At 47.4% G+C, this 24,584-nt stretch overlaps 2 long non-coding RNA genes and 1 pseudogene across 3 annotated transcripts; 2 read left to right on the forward strand and 1 right to left on the reverse strand.

Moving 5' to 3' along the window:
* Nucleotides 1–2,206: 2,206 nt before the first annotated feature.
* LOC136521953 (uncharacterized) lies at nucleotides 2,207–4,281 on the forward strand. The gene is made up of 4 exons (XR_010775724.1): nucleotides 2,207–2,667; nucleotides 2,757–2,835; nucleotides 2,924–2,971; nucleotides 4,046–4,281. It is a non-coding gene; the product is annotated as an uncharacterized lncRNA (long non-coding RNA).
* Nucleotides 4,282–5,091: 810 nt separating this feature from the next.
* LOC136522241 (uncharacterized) lies at nucleotides 5,092–7,906 on the forward strand (annotated as a pseudogene).
* Nucleotides 7,907–10,152: 2,246 nt separating this feature from the next.
* Nucleotides 10,153–12,542, reverse strand: LOC136522563 (uncharacterized). Of its 2 annotated transcripts, XR_010775927.1 has the most exons (4): nucleotides 12,304–12,542; nucleotides 12,133–12,205; nucleotides 10,909–11,049; nucleotides 10,153–10,829 (listed from the first exon to the last, which is right to left on the reverse strand). It is a non-coding gene; the product is annotated as an uncharacterized lncRNA (long non-coding RNA). The 2 variants fall into 2 exon arrangements; XR_010775926.1 differs by lacking the exon at nucleotides 12,133–12,205.
* Nucleotides 12,543–24,584: the final 12,042 nt, after the last annotated feature.

The raw sequence follows: 24,584 nt of genomic DNA on the forward strand, positions 1-24,584 counted from the left end.
CTAATCGCCACACACCCCGTGCAAGGTTCGCAGGCGAACGAGGGTTCCGGAGGCATCTGCTCTCCCGTTGCTCCATGCGTGCAGAGGTACGGGACAGGAAAAACCAAAGGGCGGCTGAGATGTGGTCTCTCAGAAGCGAAGGGAAGATTGGACTGACGGAGGACTTCTACGAACTCAGGAGACGGAGACACGAAGAGACGGTAACTGGTGCAATCAACTCGTCTCCACCATAAAAGAGAGAAATTCCCATAATTATGTGGATTAAGTGGCAAAACCTGGCCACGCCCGTCCGCTCGCTGCCTGCCTGCCACGCCCATGGCCCGGCCGGTGGCGGCGGCGCGCGCGCATGTGGCACTCCTGTGTCATTTTCTCAGCTTCTCAATTAAGATGGATAATTTCCACCAAATAAGTTGAGTCAACGTTCAGTCAAAATCCCGTACGGTATTAAACCATACAACGCTTAATGTTACGGACCATAGAGTTTTATTTAATTTATTAAATATTATATGGGTCAAGCCCATAATATATCCAACACTAGTTAGACTATTAACTTTGCTCTAGGCTTAGGTTTAGTGTTTAGTAAGGTTTACACACCTTTTACCAAACGATTCTTGTACCACTATCATTGTACACTAGGGACCTTGAAATCTTGCGAGATCACACAAAATATGTTTCTACGTTTGCGGTGTGACCATCTAGGTTGCACTTCCTTTAGCTTCGCCACTTATCGCTTTGGTTTGGTAGTAGTACTAAACAAATAATCGAGCCCATTTACAAATCTTGCTCAAATGACAGCCCATTTTAAGCGCCTCCTTTTACAAGCGAAGAGAATAGCGGCCCCACGTCCGGCCTCGGGACGTGTTCGGACGCAGCTCCCAGCCGTCTGATACGAGGTCCGATACAAGCGACTCGCCCCATCTTCCCATGGCGCACAGCTCGCCCTGCCTTCCAACGATGTACGTCTGCCGGTCCCAGCACGCCCCGTCCGCAGGTCCCCAGCGCACCCGTCCTCAGCCCCCCGACGCGCCGCACGCCCTGTTCGCCGGCCCTCGGCTCGCCCCGTCCGCAGGCCCCCGGCTCGTCGCGCCTCATCCCCCGACGCCCGAACCATGCCCCCATCACTCACCATGCCCCTGTGACTCTCTGAACATACCTCTGAAACATAAAACACTTACAGCATGAAACACTTGAATGCAACATATGTCCGAAAAATGAAACATTTAGAACATATACTTGTAACATATGTGTGAAACATATGCAACATCCAGATAAAACACTTGCAACATAAGTCTAAAATAGATGAAACATTTTTATATACGTATTGGAACATATGCAACATCTAGATGTATATTTGCAACATCTGGATAAACAATTGATACATTCATCTGAAACGGTTGAAACACCTGGAACATACACTTGCAACATGTGGTTGCAACACAGTGCCACCTTGCTGCTTGGGTGGGTGGATACTCATCGTTGCGGAGCTCGATGCCGGCGCGTGGAGCTTGCGGCGGAGCGGAGGTCGGCGGCGGGCGCAGAGCTCACCAGTGCGGCAGCGGCGCGGGCAACTCGTTGGCAGGGCGGCATCGCACGAAGCTCCTCTCCTCGCCTGCTTGCTACAACATCCATCGTGGAGGCTCATCGGCTCGGTGGCGCATGCGTGGAGCTCGACGGCGTGCTGGTGGCTGGTAGCGTGCGCAAAGCTCGCCGACACGACCGTCGCAAGCTCTATCCCGTAGTTCCGCATCAAAGTCATCTACGACGGGTTCATAACGAATGGACAAGAACGAAGGCCGCAACGATCGAGTAGGCCGGCGACGACGAAGTGACTGGCGCTGCCGCGCTGGACGCCTGGACGGCCGCTGGGCGCTGGCAGGGCGGGGCGGCGGGGTGGGGGCGGCTCCGCGGCTGGCTCCTCGGTCGCGAGCGCGGCGCGCCTGACTCGCGAGCGTCGGGAGGGAAGGGAGCGGAGTCGCGGAGACGGCTTCGCTCGGCCGCTCGTGGTCTTGACCGGGAGAAAGAGGAGCAATGGGCCAACCGCGGCTTCGCTCGGCCGCTCGCGGTCTTGACCGGGAGAAAGAGGAGCAATGGGCCAAATTTTCATAGGCTGTGGAAGTACTAAAAAAATTTTGGACCAAATTCCTGGGTAGTCCTGGGCCTAGACTACCCATTGGGCCCGCCACTGCCTGACCCCTGTTCCCAAGCCTCGAGCTCCCTCCGACCCCCGCTCCCTCCAATCCCCTCCATCCGGTGCACTTGGCAGCCGGCGCGACGCCGTCGTGGAGAGCTCCTCGAGTTGATCCGGCGCACCTGGCCGCCGGCGCGACGCCGCCACGGAGAGCGCCTCGAGCCGTTCCGGCGCACCTGGCCGCCGGCGCGACGGCCTCGACACCCCCGCTCCCGGTCTCCCCAGGCGGGCATCCTCCGGCTTCGGCGCGATCCCCTCGATCCGGCGCACCTGGCCGCCGGCGCGACGCTGCCGCGGAGAGCGCCTCGACACCCCCTCTCCGGGCTCCCCCGGCGGGCATCCTCCGGCTCCGGGCGTCAGGACCGTGCCGGCGGGCGTGCAAGCTGTGCGCCTGTACAGGGCCTCCAGTTCCAAGCTGTGCCAACGCCTGTACAGGGCCTCCAGTTCCAAGCTGTGCCAACGCTCGCAGAATCCATCTGGTACGTCGATCTATCTCCCCGGCTCTCTCATCCTGGCTTCTCGGTCTCTCCATCTTGCAAAATCCATGTACATCAATTTGCCTCCACAGCAATCCCGTCCCGGCTTCCCCGTCTCTCTGAACAAGCAAACCGGATAGTGGAGGCCAACTGCCAGGAGTAGGTTGCAAGGTGCCTATTTCCTGATTCCTGATTCCTAATTATCTTGTATTTATGAGTGCAAATATTTCGTTCTAATTACTAATTGCTATCAGTGCAGATATCGAGAGCGGATCAGACAGAGGATGATGGGTAGGAAGTAAGAGAGGTTAGCATCCCACATCCAGAAGCTATTTTCATGATATGTTTAGATTTCTAAACTTCAGCATGTTTCAAATTTGAATGATCAGTGTATAGCCTTGCTTTTCTTGAAAGGAGTTTTTTTTTTCAAATTAAAATGAGCTGTGATATTCTAGAAGATAAAGCTTTTCCATTTGGTGGTGGTATTTTAATTTATAGTGCTTGGAGCTTTACAATTTGTTACATGTAGCTAGGTTCTTAGATACCCGCAGGCTGTCAACCACATACCCTGTAATGCTCCTTCTAGTGCATACCAAGACCATGAGGATCTTTTCGATCTCTTTAGTCAGTTAGTGGCATTAAGAATAAAAAAGGGCTTAGAAGGTGATTGCCATCTATCCAGATTGCAATAGTATAAGTTTTGAAAAAAGAGGAAGGCTGTATGCATTACCATTCTGAAACTAAATTTACTTTAGCTATTAAATAATGGAGAAAACAATTGTTGTTTAACCATGTCTCCTGCATGTTGTTCTTGACCTCAGTTTTTTTTATATATATTTTTTAAAATGGGCAGCTTCACATATTGTTGATGAGCGTCTCAGACAATGTCATAAAAAGCCAAACCTACAATATCAGAACCCACGATACTTTATATGTCAGTGAATTGGTGATGTTCCTCATATGTGCATACTGCCTAGATTTGCAACTGCTGAGCACAGGAATGGCACAGGCATGTCTCTTTGGCGACTTTGTGCAGTTCGTCACGAGGCGTTGGCAAGTGTGTAGGGACGCATTGGATGAGCTTGTGCGTCGCGTGGTTTAGGATATTTATGTGTTGAGATTTTAGTATCGTTGGTTCAAGTTAAAAGGTTACTGAATGAATTAAAAAATATAAATTACAGTGGTGGTAGCTGCAAATCCTAAATGGTCACTCCATGGAGTGGGAAATAGGTTTTTCCCTAATAGAGTACTCGAATTTTGGCATGCTAGGAGCAAACCACAGATTTGACAGTTTTTTCGTAATCATTTTCTTTTATGGAAGTTTTCTTAACCAGAATATGCTTACAATGTATGTTTGTCTTCTCAATTGCACTACATGCAGGATGTACGATGATCATCATGGTGACATACATCTGAAGGAATCTAGCTTTCTGGTGGACAGTGTGGTTTATGGAGGCTCCTTTGTACTGAGACCAGAATGGACATAAGAGATCCTTTTGGTTTGTATTATATCATTGTCCAACATAGTAGTAGTATAATGAGTAATTTTGTTAGCTTGTAAAACTTGGCGTGCATGTTATTGTACCTTTTTGCTATGTATTCGAACCGATAATTGTTCAGATTGTATCATGGTCTCTTACAAGAACTTTTGGTAAAAATGGGCATGACAACCGGTTTGTCTTTGTAAAAACAGGATAGTAGTGTTTTGCTTTACTATCAGCACTCATCTCAACTTTGTCGGGCAATGAATAATTGCTCACTGAGGTATACATGCCTGAACTGACTGTACATGCCCTAGCAGAACAGAATTTGTTCCCTAATGAGATTAGGATAGAAGATCTAGAGACCCTTGGTTGTCGAGAAAATCTTAGCCACAAAGAACATTTTACAGAATAAGAAAATGCACATGTTTAAGTTGTAATTTTTCCATGAACAATTGAGTTGAACTTTCAGATATCACCCTTGCATAAATGACCATTATCCTGTAGCAACGCATGAGCATAGATTACCATGTTGATTTCCATCAAATAGTAGTACAGAAATAGCTAGAGAATCTGATTATGTTAATGTTGTTTAGTCCGAAAATTTTCTTTAACAAGTTTCTACAACAGACGTCTAATTACACGCAAAAACAAGAACTCAACGTATTGATTTTGGCTTAACAACAATATTCGTCCAAAACCAAATAATATCTCGTGAAAAATATATTTCGCTCCCGTTGCAACGCATGGGCACTCAACTACCAGTAGTTTCATAAAAAGATGGGGAAAAAATCACACAACTCCACCCGGAAGATCGACGAGCTTTGGGCTGGACATTGAGTCGTTCACGCTGGCGCGCTTTGATGCTACTAAGGTGTGGCTTCGGCCCATTCGGAGAGGCCCACGGCCCACTTTGAAGCCGAGCATGAGGTTCCTCTACTTTAAACCCCTCTGCGCCGCCATTCTGGTCCGGCACAGGTGGAGCAGCACATCGGCACTTCCCCTCCCGGACCGGGCTACTCAGGTTCGCCGCTTGTACATCTGCTGCACCTTCATCCTGTTTGATCGAAAGCCGTCGCCTTTGGTTTCGTTTAATCTGTTTTCTCCGTGATTTTTGTTACGCATTAGTAATGCCCTATTGCTTTGAAGGCTGAAGCAGGCTCCTGGTTAGGTCGGTCGCACAGGAGGGGCTGCGCAATCCATCCATTTGGGATTTGGGAGTCGGATCTCTTTGCTGCGTCCTGTCCTGCTGGAGGTACTCTTTCTTCATTCCTCATATCTTCTAGATCTAGCGTAGGCGTAGCTAATGCTTCTGTCGATCTGAATGCTTCTGTTACTAAGTTTTTTTTCCCCTTCCCGCCCCCTGTGACAGGGTCAGATCGAACTTGGAGTTGGACGTCCGATCAACCATGGGCCTCTCGCGGCGATTTCTGAACCTGATCGTGGAAAGCAACAAGGCTGCCACCAGATCGCTGCGCCGCATCGATCTGAAGAGCCAGCAACTCTTTTATACAACGCCGCCGCCACCACCACCAGCACCAATCCGGCGGCCAACAACGACGATGGATAGCATCCTGCTTCCCGACCCGATCTTGAAGTTCGGAGCCCACAGCTTGAGAGGTGCAGGCGAACCGTGCGACTTAGCCTGTTACCCATTTGGACAACGGAAGGTGCTATCCACGGACCAGGCCGGGCGCAACTTGCTCTACGACGCCAGCTCGCGGGACGTGGCGGTCATGCCCGAGTTCCGCAAGCCTAAGTTGCGTGGTTGCCTCTCGCTCTTCGTCCCTAGCGGCGACGGCGAAGACGACCACGTAGAGGAGGAAGGTGAAGATGACCACGAAGAGGAAGGTGAAGTTGATGCCAAAGACGAACGCGAAGGCGGCGGTGCTGGAAGCCTATACCTCACAAGGTTCTAAATAGCCGGCTATAGCTGTAGCTATAGCCGGCTATAGCTGTTGGGCAAGCTCACAGCCAGGATATCTCACTTTTTACGCTAAGAAAACTAAAACGCTAATAGCCGGAGATTGCTAGAGATTGCCGCTAAATGGCTATACTTTAGCTGCCGCTATACTGTTGTCAGGCGAGAAAATTGACTGTGGCCCAGTAAAAATGTAAAACGTGTGCCACCGCCGGTCCATCGCCTTGTACATCCAGCCCAGTAAAACCATGTAACCCTTTCCTCATCTCTCTCGTATCTCCCGGTCGTACGCTCGTCTCTCTCATCCGTCCCTGCGGCTGCGGCTTCCAGAGTTCCAGAGATGGCGGTGCGCGGTGACGGCTGCTGTTGCTTCCGGCGGATACGGCGGCGTGGCATCTCACTCCTCTCCCCCAAGCGGTGGTTTCGAGGTGCTTCCGCTGCGGCCGGAGGAGGTGGCGGCGGCAACTGCTTCGAGCGGAGGTGGCCTGCGGAGGCGGCGGCGGTGACGACTTCAGTGGCGACTTCCGACGGCCGCGGCTTCCAGCTGAGGTGGCCACCGGAGGTGGTGGCAGCTTCGAGTGGCGCCGGCGGCAGCTTCGAGCTCTTCTTCCCGTGCAGCAGGCAGCTACCGCTTGTTCTTCCCCACGGTCGTGAGTAATGATTTCCTTGTTCGACTAGTCAATTAGTTTGTTAATTAGTACGTTTGTCTGTGTCGGCAAATTTAGAGATTTCATAGGATCTATTGCTTTTTCAAGCAGTCTGCCAAAGATGTTTGCCGCTTATTATAGGATCTATTGCTACAGTCACGAAACTTGTCACTGGATCGCTTGTTATGTGTTTTTTTCTATTTTTTTAAAAAATAGCTAAATGGCTTAGTTGTAGCTATCTCCGGCTATAGATTTGCTTAGCTATTGTGGAGGGCAACAGCTAAGAAGCTTAGCCGGAGATTTAAAACCTTGATACCTCATGGTGAGGCATCTCCGAGAGGTAGAAAGCTTTAATATTGCAGCTGGGTATGGATTTCGAGGTCTTGTTCTACGGCAATGGCAAGACGACCTCGCACTGCAAACTCCTTCCGCTGCCGCCCTTCGTCCTTGAGCCCATCCATCCGAATGAACACCCCGAGATTCGTTCCTACGCCGTCGTCGGTGGTGGCTCTCAGATCTGCGTATCCGTTGACGGCAGAGGCACCTACACCCTGGACACGGCAAGCCACACATGGGACAAGGTCGGCGACTGGACCCTGCCCTTCCATGGCAAGGTCGAGTATGTGCCCGAGCTCAAGCTGTGGTTCGGCCTCTCCGGCGATGCCCAGCACTTGGCTGCTGCTGACCTCTCCACCATGGACGCCCACTCCCCGCCACAGCTAGCTGCTGGCCACGGTTGGGAGGAGTTCCAGCCTCCGGAGGAATGGGCAGAACAAGAACTGGAAATAGATCGAGAGGGTGTTCAACTGGTGAACCTGGGCTCAGGCAGGTTTTGCATCGCAAGGTTCTTCAGCAACTGGTTTAGCGATGACAGTGTCCTCTACTTTGTGGTCTTGACCGGTGTGGAGGTGGTCTCGCGTGTCCTCGACAATGGTGAAGTGAAACTTGAAATGATCCCACACAAATCCATGTGTCATCACAAGTCGCCTGTCGACGGAACTAACATCGAGCAATTGTTCTGAATAACCCAACTTTATCACCATGTGCCGTCTGAATGATTTTGTTGGGATTGAAAAGTGAGGCAACTGAGGATCCTGTACTAGTTTGTAATTTCAAAACTGCACATCAGGTCTATGCGTTGTCATTTCTTAGTAACCGTGTAACTCATATTGTCTACTGCAATGCAATGGTACCTAAATTGAGGCCGTCTGTTTGCTTGCCATGTTAGATTATTATATTCTCCCTTCAGTTTTCAAAAGAAAGACTTGTGGACGGGATTCTACATATTCGGCCTGTTCGCTGGTTGGTTTCTGAGCTGATTTGGGCTGGCTGGTGCTGGTTTGTTGTGAGAGGAAAACACTGTTGGATGGCTGGTTTGGGCTGACTGAAACCAACAAGCGAACAGGGTGATTAAGGTGTATATTTTCTGCGAGAATCTCTGTCCGATTGGTTTATGTCCCTACAGTGCCCTACCCTTATATGCTCCATGACGCCGACGACGAGCAATGAGCTGGCAAGGCGAGGAGGCCAGCCAGGACCTGAACACGATGCAACAGATTAAATGGATGCTGGTAATTACCCATCGGTTTCGCACTCCATCAGTGAGGCGATGTAGTGGGATTGACATTAATCTACGTGTGTTGGGGTAAATTGAAGTAGAACTTAATTAAATTCCATCTCAATCCATATTTACATGTAGATTAAGGTGAATCCGACAACATTATTCTTGTGGCCCCGTTCGCGTGCCCTTAAACCTGGCTTGATCCGCTTATTTTTTCATCAAGAACAATATTTTTCTCTCACAAATTCCTCCAGCATTCTTCCAAACCATCCAAATTCCTTCAGAATTCAGACAAGCGAACAGGCCGATCATGATGAAGCATATAAATATGATTGCTGTAATACTACTGTGTTGATTTTTTTATATAGCAGATCTTAACATGATCACAATATTTTTTACAACTATTTAGGCCAGGGTCTGAATTGCCATCAGGTAGCATACTCACATTCAATCCAGCATCATGTTCAAATTATAGCATCAGGCCGGGCAACACGGCAGCGACATATACACTTTTATTAGACCATATTGCCACTAAATAGAACGTCGTCCTGCTTTCCTTCAGCAGGCGAATCAATCTTAACTGAAGGCGTGATTGCCTTGAGTAGGAGAATCTTCGAGTCCTTGCTTGGCGGTCCCTCGAACACGGGAAAATATAACTCAATCCTACGTGCAACCATGTAAACTTGCGTTGTGTACCATCAGATCTAAAATGTGCGGTCTAGAAAGTCCCTTCGTACATTTGCGTTTGCCTCCCCGCACCGGCTCTGTACCTTTTGTTATTACGCCCCTGCACCAGGTAGCTCCATTAGAAATCGATCTCCAAAGTTCACCACCTCGAGCTCCTCCGCCGACGATTAGAAATCAATCTCCAGATTCCAGTGACTGCGACCTCCTCCGCCAGCGATTCAAACCTCCACCGTCCGCCGAGGCCACCGGCGGGCCCCTGGTTGCGGCCGCGCGGCTCGCGGTTCCCCTCGCCAGCACACCCATGGAAGCCTCGCTCGGCCCCGGCGAAGCACCCCTGCCTGCGTAGTGCGTACTCGGCGGCCGCGGTTCGCTCTCTCCGGGACGATGAGGGGCAGCCCCATGAAAGGAGAGTTGACGTGGTCCAACTCCACGGCAAGCTGCAGCAAGAGGCCGCCGGAGTGCCCCCTCGGCGACTGCCCCAAATGCAAGCCCCTCTGATACAGATCAGGAGTAAGCAGCCGGAGTGACTGAATGAGGTGTTCGTCGAGTGCTTGCACAACATCAAGGTGAGCAATTTTTTTTTCCTTTTGATTTGGCATGGATAAAGAAAAGTAACCATCCGTAGTTTTTGTACGCAGGATGATCCAACAATATGTAGGTTCATTGTGTCTGAGGAGCAGTACGAGAGGTAATAGCGTCAATTGGAAGCACGACAACTTAAGTTGAGGCAGATGGAGGCTACTGCAGTGCTGCTTAAGTGAATGAATATGGTTGGACTGGAAGTGCTGAGATGAAACAAAGCTGAACATAGTGAAGCAACAGGTGGAAAATGTTGTTTCGGAGCCGTGGAATTTGAAGGTGCACGTGGGTGATCTTAGGAAGGAAAAATGCAAGAGTAGGAGGCAATTTGTGGTTGGTTCAACAGTTTTAGTTGCATTGCTTGTTGGTGTAGTGTTAGGTGTGTTTGTGACCAAAACGTGGAATTGATGTAGTATGGCATGTATGATTTTTTCTCTTATGCAATGAATGAAAATGCGGCAGCAATGTTTCAGCATACATGTCCATATATGAATTTCTCTCATATGCAAAGAATGTAAATGTGGCAGCAATGTATTCCACATGTACATTTGAGGGAAAAATTCATAGAAAATGACATGATATATCCATTTGAGGGAAAGATCTCTCTAGAGAATCACAGAATGATGTCATGATATATCCATGAGGGAAAGACCTCTCTAGAAAATCACAGAATGATGACATGATATATCCAACAGTGCTTCTTGCGTTTTAATTTACTCAATTTATTTGCATTTAGCTCAGTATTTTGTAGAGCATTTTTACCTATTGAGAGAGAGAAATATAAAACTGGTGCCACTGCCATTCAGCTCAGTATTTTGTAGAGCAGTTCTAAGCTATACTGCTATGAGCCTCCACTTGCACACAACACCATAACATCGCTAACAGAAAATTCATCTAATGAGATGATGGCCTGGAGGCAGATGAACCAAGAAAAATGCCTCTAAGTCTCTAGGACACGTGCTTGTGCTTGCAGTACAGCACCAGGAAGCCGCTCATCTGTCCTGAACATCAGCCTATCAAGTCTGTTCATCCGAGCTGCAGAATAGTTCTTGAAGTGTGAACTTGAAGCTGCAGAATAGTTCTTGATGTCTGTCATTCGCATTTTTCCTTCGTCAATCGCACATAAATGCTCCAGCTTCCTAATGCCAATTCGCTTCATTCCTAGGAATGTGTTGCCTGGTAAATGGAACTCTTCATCCCAGATAGTAGCAGTCTGATTCAACATCTGTGAAAGTCATCCCAATGTTTGGTTTCAAGTTGTCATCACAATCTGGAGTATAAGATGAACCCTACAACATACATGATAGATGTCAAATAACACGCCTCTTCTAAAAAGTTATAGAAAGTACATAGTTGAATGACACACACAGAACGGGATGCTGAAGGACTTCTGTGGTGTGGTACATTCATGAGCTGGAATAATAGGAGCAATTGACTCAACATCAGAGTGTACATCATTAAAATCCAATCGCCTTGTCATGCTCACTTCATCCTCAAAGATCATTGTAGCTGCAAGATTACAGAAACAAGGGGGAGAAATTATGAAATAAATAAGGTGGACACAACAGGGTTGCAGATAGTTAATCGTTGACGAATAGGTTGCAAAAACAAAACAGAACTACTGAGTAATGCTCTTTTTTTGAAACAAACTACTGAGTAATGCTTGGCTTAGAATTAGAAACACATACTGCCTACCTCTATTTATTAACAAACAAAAGATGTCTTCTTTTGCTTTTTGCCAGACTAGATGTTTCCCTCTTGCACAGAATAGCTAACTAACAGATTTATACATTTGCTAGCATGCATGCTGCTAGCATATATGAGAACTCACTTGAATCAGGAAAACACATAATGAGGGAAATTTGTTTTATTCTTCACCAACAGCTGCATATGATGGAAATAAAACAAAAACAATCAAGATATAACTGGGCCATAATAATTAACAAAGCACTCATTTTGAATTTGTAATACCACCCAAACTAGTTTCTAGTTGATTGTGAAGTTGTGCGCTACATGAAACTAATGCCCCCACAAAAACGATATTTAATATCTTATTTGCCATAACCATGCAGGTGTTCATGTGTTCATCCCAATACCACTGTTAAGTGTTAACACATCCACACTGAAATACTTAATACACACACAGAGAGTACAATAACTTTACCAATTGAACAAGAACGCTGTTAGGCCACTCTTATATTTTTTCAGGAAAAAAGTGCTAAGTTTCTGAGTTCCCACTATTTTAATCATAACTCTCAATTCGCTTAACCAAACGGGGCGAATAAATACATCTTGGAAATCTACAGAAAATTCCCTACAACTGTGTTTCAACGCACTAGGCAAATTCCGCACCAATATTACCCAGAAAATCATGGAATAAATCAGTCTAATTCTCGCGTACTGTAAAGTCATCTACTGATCACCGATTAAGTTCCCCCAGACTTGCTGCATCCGTTGTGTCCAAGTCCAAATACTCCGTAGAAACATCCCCACAGGCTCACAACAAAGATTAATTTACTAACTCTTCAACCAATTAGATTGCCCAGATATGAATCAGACTATCAGGCAGATTAGCAAATCAAAGTTTAATACCCCAGACTCAGACTGAATCCACGAGTAGCAGTATGTCCACTTCCCTCTATCGCTCCTCCCTTGCTAGCTACCACTGTTAGAGATGGGAGAAGGATAACTTCAAATTGGTTAGAACTCGCGACTACTAATCTCAAAGAGCAGCAATAATGGACGAAGGTGGAATGATCTTACTGTAACAAGATGAGCACCGGAGTGCAGGAGGCGGAACCCATGTACTGTGATGCCGGCGAGAGTACGTCCACTGCCCTGCACAGCCCCAAAGAAGAAGAGCAGAATCCCTAGGTCTTCTAAAATTGGGGGAAAATGCGAGATCAATGGAGGGGTGTCGAGCAGAGGAGGAACTGAGGTACCTGCAGTACCAGCGAAGGAAGCTTGGGTTGGAAGGTAGCTTTCTCAGATAAGAAATGAGAAAATTCTGTATTTAGCCCTAAAAATAATGCTTCTCACCGAAACTAAAAATCTTTCTTATATGTCCCTAACTTGAGTTTTTGTTAGCTACTTGGCACTTCCGTCAGATCTGTGAGGAAACATCGTCAGTTGTCCAACTGAGGCAACGCAAAAAGACCATAATGCCCTGTCACTAAAGAAAAGAAAATGAAGTCCGCCGCGGCAGTTCGTAACTTGGTCGACTCGTCTCGAGTCGCGGTCGTACATGCCGTTTCCCTCCCCTAACCCTAGATCGAGGGCGGCGCAGCCATGGACGTGGAGGGCGGCGCGGCTTCTGGGGAGGGCAGCGCGGCTTCGGCTGATGGCGTCGCGGCCACGGAGGCACCGCGCGCGGCCATGGCGGAGATCGGCGCGGCCACGACGGAGGTCCGCGCGGCGATGGCGGAGGTCGGCGCGACCACGATGGATGTCCGCGCGGCCAAGCAGGCGACGCGCGTGGCCAAGCAGCCTTCCCGCGCGACCATGGAGGTGGAGGACGGAGCGGCCATGGCGGGGGCAGAGCGGCCAAGCAGGCGTGCGGCGCGAGCTCGGAGGCGGGCGACGCGAGCACAGGGGCGGGCGACGCGGCCAAGCAAGCACCCCGTGCGGCGTTGGTGGCGGGCGGCGCGATCTCGTTGCCGCGCGGCGCGGCCTCGGAGGAGGACGACGCGGCCACGGAAGCGCCACTCGCGGCCATGGAGACGGGCGTCACGGCCACAGTGGAAGGCGGCACATCCAGGACACAGCACCAACTCCCTGCAGGGTGAGTTTATTATCTCTATGTCTACGGACTGCCTATTCTCCATGTTTGGCTTCTGTTTTTTTACGCGAGGGATGGTGTCTCGGGAGTCAGGAGGTAGACGACGGCGGACGCACTAGATTCTGTGGACCAGAAAACTATTGGACTCCAGCTAGGCCTATTGGGCCGCGTACAGAGGCAAGTGAAAGCTAAACCGTTATTGGTCCTTAGGCTTTGGCAACGATTCTCCCTTTCCCTTGTGTCAATTCAGTGTTCCGAAATCTAAATTTGATTCTCCTATAGGCTGTAGTAGTGAAATTGATCCGCAAACAACTGATGTTTAAATGTTTGATACAATACTTTTTTATTGATAGTTGTGGGCGAAGAGGTACTCTATATGAATTTAACACGTACTCTAAATGTCTTATGATATTGTGACATGGTATACTAGTATAAATATATTATTTTGCTATATTATTACGTATTTCCTATAACATCACACCACTGCAAAAATTAGTAGTACAAAGTTCGCCATAGGTTGAAGAAGTTCTCATGCATGACGTTATTGTGCTTTCACATGATGGATGTAGCTACTATTTTTCTATTGAAAATTCATTTGCTTGGCAATCGTAAAAAGGCTAGAAAGGATGTCAAGTGTTTTAGTTTTGAGATGGTTGTTGACTCAGATCTGTCGAATTATAAGGATTTCATTGACTCAGTTACAGAGAAGTACCCTCCAGGCTACTTAGAAATTCCACATGTTCAGTACTATGATAATGTTCTTAAGAATTTTCCAGTAGTAAAATCAGATCAGGATTTGATGTCTATGTTTGATGTACACAGTAAGGAGAAAGTTGTAGAGATGTTTGTCGTTTATTGTGATCCCTCAGAAAAATTTGAGCCTATCACTAAGTGGGAGTTTGATGTTGAAGGGCAGCCTGCAAACAATATAGAGGAGGATGACGATGATTACCTTAGAAATCCTTTACCAGAGAATGAACATGTTGGTGTTGATGAGGAGATCATGTACTTAGACATTGTACCTGTGAATGCTGTAGATGTGCCTGGATGTTCTGAAAAAGGGAAGGAAAAAGCAGTGGCTGAGGATGGCTTAGAGGATGAGTCTGAGGATGAGAATGAATTAGAGGCTGATGAGGATGAGCCATATGAAGAAGTAAATCATCACCCAATTGCTGATTTCGATGAAGAAGATCCTCCTATGGAAGTAGGCACTACTTATCATAACATGTACGTGTTCAAGTTGGCTCTTTGTCAACATGCAATCAAACATGAGTTTGAATTCAACACAGAGAAAAGCTTAAAAAGTAGGTTCAGAGCCTATTGTTCAAGGAAAGTGGAGGATAATTGTCCATGGAGGCTACATGCACACTACCTAATGCACCTATTGACAAATATGTTGACTTCTACTACTCCATTGAGAAATTTAGAGGAGCCTATAGTGCATTAATCCCTGCTATTCCTGACAAGACACAGTGGTCTAAATCTACCCATGGCTTCTTCATGTATGGACCACTACTAATGTCTGTAGCTGGTAGGCATAAAACGAGAGACAAAGGCCGTAGTGACAAGAAGGGTAAAAAAGGGCAGCACCAATGTCCTATCTGTAAGGAATATGGGCATCACTGGCACAACTGCAGGAAGGGCAGCAAAGAAGATATTGAAGCAATGAAAACTCTTAGGTACATTTCATCTTCTATGCATATTTTTTTAATTAGATCATATTCTTTACTATCTATTTGCTTATGTAGAGGAACACCGAAAAAGAGGAAGAAGGTTACCAAATCAACAGAGAGTTCCATTGTGCCAATGGAGGATGAAGCACCAACACGTTCTATGACTTTTCCACCAAGGTTAGCTCAATTTCCACTTTCTGTATTTAGATTCCAATTCATGGTGTCTCATCCTAGTACTTTCAATATTACTATAGTCAAAACTTGGAACCTGAACCCACAGCTAGTAAGAAGAGAAAGGGTGCTGCCTCTAATTCTAGACCAACAGGAAGGTAATTAATAAAAACTTAAATAAATATTCTACTAATAGAAAGCTAATGGTGACTTCTAAGTACCAAACTCTCTTCTTTTTTGTAGTATAAGCTCGAAGATTACAAGTAGGAAAAAGGGAAAGCAGGGTTTCTCTAACTCTGGAGCATCAAAAAGGTAGCCTATACTAAATATGAATTTATTTTGCATGGTTAATTTGTTGATTTTGCAAGCAGTTCTATCTAACAGTAAATTCCCATGGTCAATTTTATATGCTTGCATTTTCCAGCCCCTTCTATATGAAATGTATATCCAATATATTTATAAGTTCTTTATTACCAAAATGTATATCAAATATATCTTAAATAATGTTTTCATACACATGAACATGTATAGGTCCAGAAGTGGTTCAAATCAACCTGAACCACTTTCAATTGAGCTTCCCTCATCCAAAGATAAACCACAAGCTGTTGTTGTCAAGTTAAAAGGCAAAAGGAGGAAGAAAGAAGTAGATAAAAATATTGCAAAGAATCTTTTGTCACAGCTTGATAGCCCTACAATGAGCACGAGGAGCAAAAGACTTCAGCCTAGTAGTCCGGCACTGAGCACAAGAAGCAAAAGAAGGTTGGGTTCGTGATTCTTGTATGAGAAAATTTCCTAAATGTGTATTGTGTTAGATGTCTGTAATGGATGCAATCCTGTGAAAATGTTTCTGTGCATGTGAACCTGAATGTATCTCGACTATTATTGTGATCATGGATGCTAAATATTGCATTTATCTTAAACATGTGAGTTTTCTAAAATAAATGTGCTATTGTTCCGCTGCATGTCATTTTCAAATTGGATGTTGTTGGAGACCTATTTTATTGTTGTTATTCATGTATCTAAATAATTAATTTCAAACTGAATATAATTATATGTAATTATATAAGATGATGTTTGATCCTTTATTTATTTAACACAAGCAAAAACTAAAACATTGCAGTTTAAGATAAAAACATTCATAAAAGATAGCAATATTAACCATGGAATGCCAGGACTAGTAAAAAACTCTAGGGGTAAAACGGACTTTTCACATAGGACTTGACACCATTAACAACCCAAACTGACGGAAGTGTCAAATAGGAAAGAAAAACTCGAGTTTAGGACATATAGGAAAGATTTTCAGTTTCGATGTCAAATAAGAAAGGAGCATTATTTTTAGGGCCAAATACAAAATTTTCTCATAAGAAATCGATTCCAATGAAGGTGGCAGCACAATTTCTGTCTAGTTCAGGGTTCCTATAGTAAAAGGTACTAAGGCAGTGCGGGGAGGTGTCGTGGGGTTAGAATCACGGCAAACATTGTTGTTCAAGTCAATATCAGAGTACGTGTCCGAGTTGGTATCAGAGTACGTGTCTCCGGTGGCTCAGGTGAACTGAAGAACACAATAATCACAGAGGGGACGTAATGTTTTATCCTAGTTCGGGCTGATTGGTGCCCTACGTCCAGCAGCTGATGATCCTTATACTCAAGAGCACCCAAAATTTGGGGGTTACAACAGAGTGTAGAGAGAGATTTGGTAGGGAGTTAGCTCGGTGCTAATCCTAAGGTCGCCTCGTCGCCGGTGGAGCCTTCCCCTCGTCGGAGAGGAGGAAGACGACGGGTGCGGTGGAGGAGCTTTCGGTGCCCCTCTCTGAGTTGCTCTGCTCTCGACGTTGATCTATCTGAGATCGTCCTCCCCCTCTAAGGTCCGACCTTATCTCTTATATACTGAGATAGATCGGGTACATGGAGGTTTGGGGGATGTGTCTACGGTCTATAGACGTCGTAGTCTAGGAGGGTCTTGCAGCGACGCTTTGTGGACCGTGGCGGTGTCGTGGAGCCGAAGAAGCCTTGAATGTCGTCTAGCTGCTCTGCTCTAACACTTTGCATGTTAGGCTGTGTCGACTTGGATCGGCCTCCCCCAGGTGGACATTCTAGAGTCTTGGTGGCAAAGGAGGTTGGCTCCAGAGGCTGACGTGTGGGCCAGGGACCCACCTAGCCCCTAGAGGGGGAGGAAACTTGTCTTCTTGTATCACTCCCCGTGCGTGACCCTAGCGCAGGAGTGGCCGGTAGGGCCGCGCCCGAAGTGCAGCGTCTGGGAGCCCCCGGGCCTCGATGGCTCAGGGCTTGTCTTCTTACACCCAGGCCTTCGATGGCGTCGTAAGCCGGGCAGAAGCCAAGGGCTGGGCTTGGGCGTATCATCGATCGGGGGCTTGAGGCTCGAGCGAGCCCCCGAGCCCTGAGCGGGGACTACGGCTTGCTCAGGCTCAGTCAGGTTTCTTCATGGAAGGGTACGTGTGAGCGTACTAGTTGGGTATAGCCACCATGTGATCCTTAAGGGGTCGGTTGGGGTCTCTTCGGTTGGGAACCAATGATCCTGAGGCTTAACATACCTATATGTTAGGATCTCGTCAGGAGCCCCCGAACCCTTCGTGGCCTCACTTGGCCTGGTTTGTGATGGAGACGAAGTGCTGAATTCGATCTTCTAGTGACCGGGTTAGCCATGGCGGGGATGGCTTCCACTGACGAGAGTGCGATGCCTTGCGTGGGTCCCTTTCCCCAGTGTGACGAGGCGTTTGGCTATCGAGGCCGAGCGGTAGAGGTGCTGGCCCCTTCTGGTCCTATGTCGCGTTGGTCTGTGGCCTAAGTGAGGGTTTGGTGAACTCATCTAGGAGTTACCAACTCTAGGCCCTGGGGCACCCTTCCTTTTGGTTAGAGCCTGCCGTGGGTCGGGTGATCAAGAGCATCTAGGCTTTGGCTCAGGGCCACCTGATCACCCGGCGCGCCAAGCCCTTCTGGGGGCTTCGGTAGTAGGCCTTGATCCTCTCGAGCTGGCCTTCTTGGGCTAACTTTCTACAGCAATAGGTCGGGGCATGGGCAGCACGCTGAGCTTAGGCGGGGGACCCTCATTGGGCCCACCACTCAGCGGCTCCTGACCCAACTCTGGAGAGTTGGTTGGTTTTGGGGGTGCGACGCCTGAGCGCCCGTCAATCGGGGGGTCAAGTTGCTTTGTATGGGGAGCCGGTGCAGCCCCCGAGGCTGCCATGGGGCCTCCTTGTCAGCGGGCGTGGTGGCATCTAGGCACATCCCTTCCATTGATTCTTTGAGCAGGCGGTTTGATGGCACCTAGGCCACCGTGCCTAGCCAAGGAGTTGTGGCGTGCACTCCTGCACCGTCCCACTTCGTCTAAGAGATGGGACGACAGGCCACATGGAGCAGATCTGGCGGAGGAGAAGCCATGGTACTTTGTGCGTGTGGATTCGAGCCGTTGATGGTGGCTGATGGGCCCGAGGGGAGTCAAACCCCCTCAAGTCCCATGAGGAGGCATGTGCGGAGTAGGCGGCGCGCTTGGTGGAAAGTAGAGCAGGGACTAGACTCATTGTTAATGCCCTCCTTACTCCGCCTTTACTGTGCGGCCACCATCACGCAACCGCTCTGTGGCGTGCTGCGGGGATTGAGGGGGCACCTGGTCGGTTCCCTGAGGCCCCTTTAGCCATCGATGGCTTGATCAGAGGGCCCAGAGTTGTCTCAGCACATCGACTGGGGCTATAAAGAGGGGCCCTAGGGACGCGGCGCCTTCTATCCCTCCTTTGACTCCTTCTCTTCTTCCTCTCAAATCCAACTCTAGGAGGCCATGGCAATGATGAAGTGCGACACCTCCCTTCGAGTGGGCCTGGCCTCCTCCACCGGGTGATCGCTCCCATGAGGGTGGAAGGATTCTAGCGAAGGAGGGCGACAACACGATGCTAGATGCATCTATCACATTCCCCTCCCCTAGAGGGCGGAAGGATCTCAACGATGTCGCTGGAATCCTTTCGTCCTCCAATAGGGAAGGGGAACCGCGATGCGTTGATCGCTGCCCCTCCATCCTGGCGAAGGCGGGGGCTTGGGCCTGTTAGCAGGGCGACGGTCGACGTCGCCCAGCTTAGGCCCTCAGGGAGGAGCCCTGAGGTTGGCCTATCGGCCTGAGCCACTCACACCTCAGGGCTCCAACTCGAAGGTTAGGCGCGCCCTACGGTCTTTGTCGCCGTATATTGTAATCGGGTCGTTTCCAATCAATGAAATAAAATTACTTTCATTTGTAATCTCATTCCTCAGGAGTTGTGCTCGGAGACTTAGGTCCCTCATTTGGATGGGCTATTATGATGATGGCCTCGGTGGCCAAGATCGCCACGCCCATGCTGCTAGTGGGTTAGTCCGTGAGAACCCCAGGTTTATAGTCATTTCGTGCCCTAGTCGTGTCCCCTAGAGGGGAGATCCTCGGCTTTCCGACTGAGCCACTCAGCTCATATAGTTCCCAAGCCTATCTGTTAGTGCTCGGGGGCTCGCTGCCTCCCTCGGTGGGTCACCATGAGTGGCTCTAGGTTAGTACTTAGACATCGCACGATGCTCGGACGGTTTTGCTTCTGAGCGTCCAGCTAAGGCGTCTAGTGACTGACCATGGGGCATCCCTCACACTTTAGATGCTTCAAGTGGCCTTGAAGCCCCTTGGGCAGGCCTTAGAACCCTCAGCGATGCCCCTTCTAGGGGCCCATACCATTGTGCAGTTGGGAGAGGCGATCCAATGAGGGATCGGGAAGCATAGAGATAGCTGCAAATAAACAAAATGGACACAAGAGAAGGGAAAGGAGACATAGCTAATAACGCGGTGGTCTGGGCCATTCTGTTAGTGCTTTGCTAGCCTTTCATCCAGTCCTCCTATTCTGCCCGTCCCGTCCTTGGATCTCTCGAGGACCTTTTACTTCAATCCCACTTTAGAGAGGGCAACGGGTGGTTAGCTCAGTCAACCCTTCGGTGCAGCCGAGCGTCTGCCGGAGTCGCCCAGGACAAAGAAGACAATGACAAAGGCAAGCAGAATAAGAATGTCAGGAGGACGAGACTTATCTTGGTTTTTGTTGTTAGAGAGGTAGGCCAACTAAGGAGGTTGATAGGCTAGTTCTGGCTTGGGAGACGGTGCTTCTGGGCAGATGGCTCGGTGATTGTGGCAGAACCACCCAAAATAGCACACTTACAGAGGCGCTCGTCTTCCACCAGACACTAAGCACCCCGAAAGCAAGCTACAACGGCGGCATCTATCGGGCACACCACCAGGGAGAACCCGAAACATCCACATTTTCCCCAAGGATCCAATAATGAGAACGAGTTACAATACAGGTCCATTTCATACATCAGAGTTTCTTAAAAAATACATTACCAAATGTCAGAGTGTGGAATGATAAACAGTGGAATTTAAAATAAACATCTAGCGATAAGAATGAGGATCTGTCTAAGCCCACCAGAGGAATCCACCACACAAAGGTACTTCTCATGCATCACCTGCAACAGGGGTAAATAAACTATGAGTACACAATGTACTCGCAAGACTTATCTGACTAGTTGGAGTAATTTTCTGACTCTAAGGGATATAATAAGTTTCATGGTTTGCTGGTTTTCTTTTAGCAAAAAGCAATACTAATAGTGAGTCCGTATTTATGTTATGATTATCAGTCGTATTAAGCTATTATCTATCCAGTCTATATAAGCACATGTTCTACTTTCAATCAAGAGTTGAGCAATCAATTCCATTTCTTCTTCTTTCAACTTTCAGTTCTTACTACGATGCTAGAGGTAAGACAAGTCGTACCGACTCGGCGGCGATTCGTGAACCAATGTGCCTAGCTGGGTGCCTCAAAAACACATGCCCCGCTTGTACCCCAGGCACAAGCAGGACTAACCCATCACCCTCCTATCCTAGGTGTCCAGGTTCCCATCCAAACTTGGACTCTAAGCCCCCACTCCTGAGTCCCGGACTCAGTGCGGTGCAAGGACCTCCACCATCTCCGTCTCCAATCAATCGGTCTGGAAAGAGCCAGATCCACGATAAGAGAGCAACAAGTCTTTCCTACGCCCATACCCAAGTATGCGCTTGGGACAATAGATCTGTGACTTGCCTCGCGTCCATTGCAATGACCGGTCCTTAATTGACACAGACAGGGAAAAAGTGTAACCGAGCTATGCCCTGTTGGCCGCAGGACATGACCCTTTACACCCACCAGAACCCAACCATATCCCTACCCGGTCACCATTTTCCTTTCCACCATTTTATCATGAGTGATCATGTTTATCACCTATTTGTGAGTAACGACAGGTTACCCACGCTACCGACATCCTGAGCATAGCAGCTACTCGACCTATACTAGTAGGACTCATGGGTGGATATATTTATGCACGTAGTTTCCATAAAATGCATGTAACTTAAATGCACATTATATATATATATATATATAGTGATAAAAATAGGGGTTATGTACCAGGGCTTGCCTTGGGCAGGCGGGGTGTCAGCAAAGTCAACAACTAATGGCTTCGGGGCTCCCTCCTGCACGAGAACCTCCTCCTCGTACTCCTCAATCACCTCCGTGTACTCCTGTTCGCCCGCAGTCACGAACTCTACCGACTCGTTATTTATATGCATAAAATGATGATACAACGCTTAGTAATACGGCAACAACAACTCTTAAAATAAGAATACATCTACCAAGCTACTAAGCTAACTCTAATGACTAATACGCAAAGTTACCTATTATTCCCACTAAACAGGTATGAAACATTTCCTATATTATCTTAGCAACTAAAGGCATCCTTATTGTTAATATCAATTTACTATGTATATGATAAAACAAGGTGCACTAGCTACCATATTTATCAACCTATTCTAAGGCTACAAAAATTACAGTGAGCACATAATAATACAATGAACCTACCGTAAAATATTTTTAGGGCTAGCACTTCTACCAATGCATCACAAAAATTCATTCTCTAAATAACCATAATAATAATACGTATTTCAAAATAATAAAGTAACCCTAAAGGTATCACTGAACTATAAGAAGTAATTACACTAATAGATAGATCATGAATTTAGGAATCTAACAAAATTTATTTCACAATAAATAAATAAATTCAAATGAGCTCTAGAGATGAAGAAAATGATATGGATGGGTAGAGTGTGATTTTAGATGAATTTAGGAAAAAGAATCAATGGAATCGGAGTTCGTATGAATGAGATATTAATTGCGCAAGGTGGTCAATAATTAATCACATAAAGGGTGATTAAAGAAAGCAATTAATGGCACTTGACAAGCTACGTGATGGACTTGAGTGGGTCTTTGGTCCTTCAACGTGTCAACTAGGTTGGCATTAAAGAGTGCACATGTGATGATTGGATTAAGAAGGGAGAAGGAGACCGCAGGTCAAGGAAATAACGGAGGAGGAGGGGATTTTTGCAGGCTGGCTACCTCGGCCGATTGCGGCTCGGGGAGGGAGGTCGACGGAGTGCAACTTTCTCAGGCAAGAACACAGGAACTCGATTTGGGGAGTAAGATGGTGAGCGGCGGAGCATAGCTCTGGAGCTCGGCGTGATGGGAGGGTTGCGCGTCGTGTCCTTTATAAGCAGGAGACGCAGGGCTGGAGGTGGAGCTGGCACTGGGAAAAATGTCTGGCGTGCGTGACACACTATGGCTGTGGCAGCACGACGTGCGCTGATAATTTTGCAAGGCGATTAGCAAGTGAAGTAAAGACGTGGGTGATTAGAACAACGAGAGAGGACAGTGGCGCATCGTGAGATTGATGGAGATATAAATCTTGCCAAGTGGTATGCTAATAATTAGTGAATGACAATAATTTGTCATTTGACTTTGTGGCTATGGAGCTCTCACGTGGAGAGAGATGACGTGCTAGAAGGGCAACTTGGACTTCACGACGCTTGTTGGATGTGATGACCGGGTGGATCCTAGTGAATGCTATTTGGGTATATTAGTGTGGGTCTAGAAATAATGGATGACATGCGAATTTCTACGAGCTGCTACGGTCGGTCATCTTTATTTGTTGAAGAGCACGTGCAACACGCTAGAGGCTGCTGCCTAACTCGCCATTTATGACACGGTGAAGTAATGACACTGTGGCAAAACTTGCCAGTGAAGGGTACTACAAGCGTGCTACGCGGGCTTGCTCTATGAGTGTGCTGAGGGCGTGCTCCAGGGATCAAGAAGGAGATGAAATAGCAAGAGATGAAGTTGGATCAGGATGACAATAGCGAGTTGAGCTGTGCTGGAGAGTATTTGGACAAGGAATAAATTAGAGCTCAAATTGAGAATTAGTGCAATAAAATTTAATTTCTCATTTTACCACATGCAATAATACATAAACATGATGCTCATGACATGGTTTTAGTAAAAACTATACAATGTAACACTGAGGGTGTTACAAATCTACCCCCCCCCCTAAAACAAAATCTCGACCCGAGATTTCATGTGCCTGGTGTGAGAAAGAGATAGGAATTACATTTAGACGCAACAACTAACTATCAGAACCAGAAAGGAGGTGGGGATAATGCTTCAATAGGTAACTCTCTTGTTCCCACGTGGCCTCATCCTCTGAGTGGTTTTGCCATTGCACTTTGTAGAACTTTACCACACTATTTCTTGTCACTCTTTCTTTCTCATCCAGGATTTTTACAGGGTGCTCAATGTAAGTCAAATCTGGTTGGTGGGGAAGCCCTTCAACTTCTATAGCTTCATCCAGTACCCGCAAACATCTCTTCAATTGCGACACATGAAACACCTTGTGTACCACAGATAAAATCTTAGGAAGCTGGAGACGATATGCAATGGGGCCACATTGCCTCAAAATTTTGTAAGGACCCACGTATCGGGGAGCTAGCTTGCCATGGATACCAAACCGATGTACTCCTCTCATAGGAGATACCTTGAGGTACACATAATCTCCAACTTTAAACTCCAAAGGCCTTCTTCGCTTGTTTGCATAGGCTTTCTATCGGCTCTGAGCTGCCTTCAAATGACGCTGGATAAGGACAACTTGCTCTCAAGCCTCCTTGATGAATTTTGGCCCAAAGTATCCATGGTCTCCCACTTCAACCCAATTAAGTGGCGTTCGGCATTTCTTCCCATACAGAGCTTCAAATGGCGCCATGCGAATGCTCTCTTGGTAGCTATTATTGTAAGAAAAATCAGCTAACTTCAGGCATCCATCCCACTTCTCAGGAAAAGAAATGGCACAAGCTCTCAACATGTCTTCGAGCACTTGGTTCACCCTTTCAGTTTGGCCATCAGTCTAGGGGTGATAGGCTAAACTATGGAGGAGACTAGTTCTAAGACACTCCTGGAGTTGCTCCCAGAAGCGAGAGACAAAAACTGATCCCCTATCGGAGATGATAGTGAGGGGAACTCTATGTAGAGTCACAATCCGGTCCAAGTACAACTCGGCAT

Source organism: Miscanthus floridulus, chromosome 18 (assembly GCF_019320115.1).
Source record: "Miscanthus floridulus cultivar M001 chromosome 18, ASM1932011v1, whole genome shotgun sequence".
NCBI lineage: Eukaryota > Viridiplantae > Streptophyta > Magnoliopsida > Poales > Poaceae > Miscanthus > Miscanthus floridulus.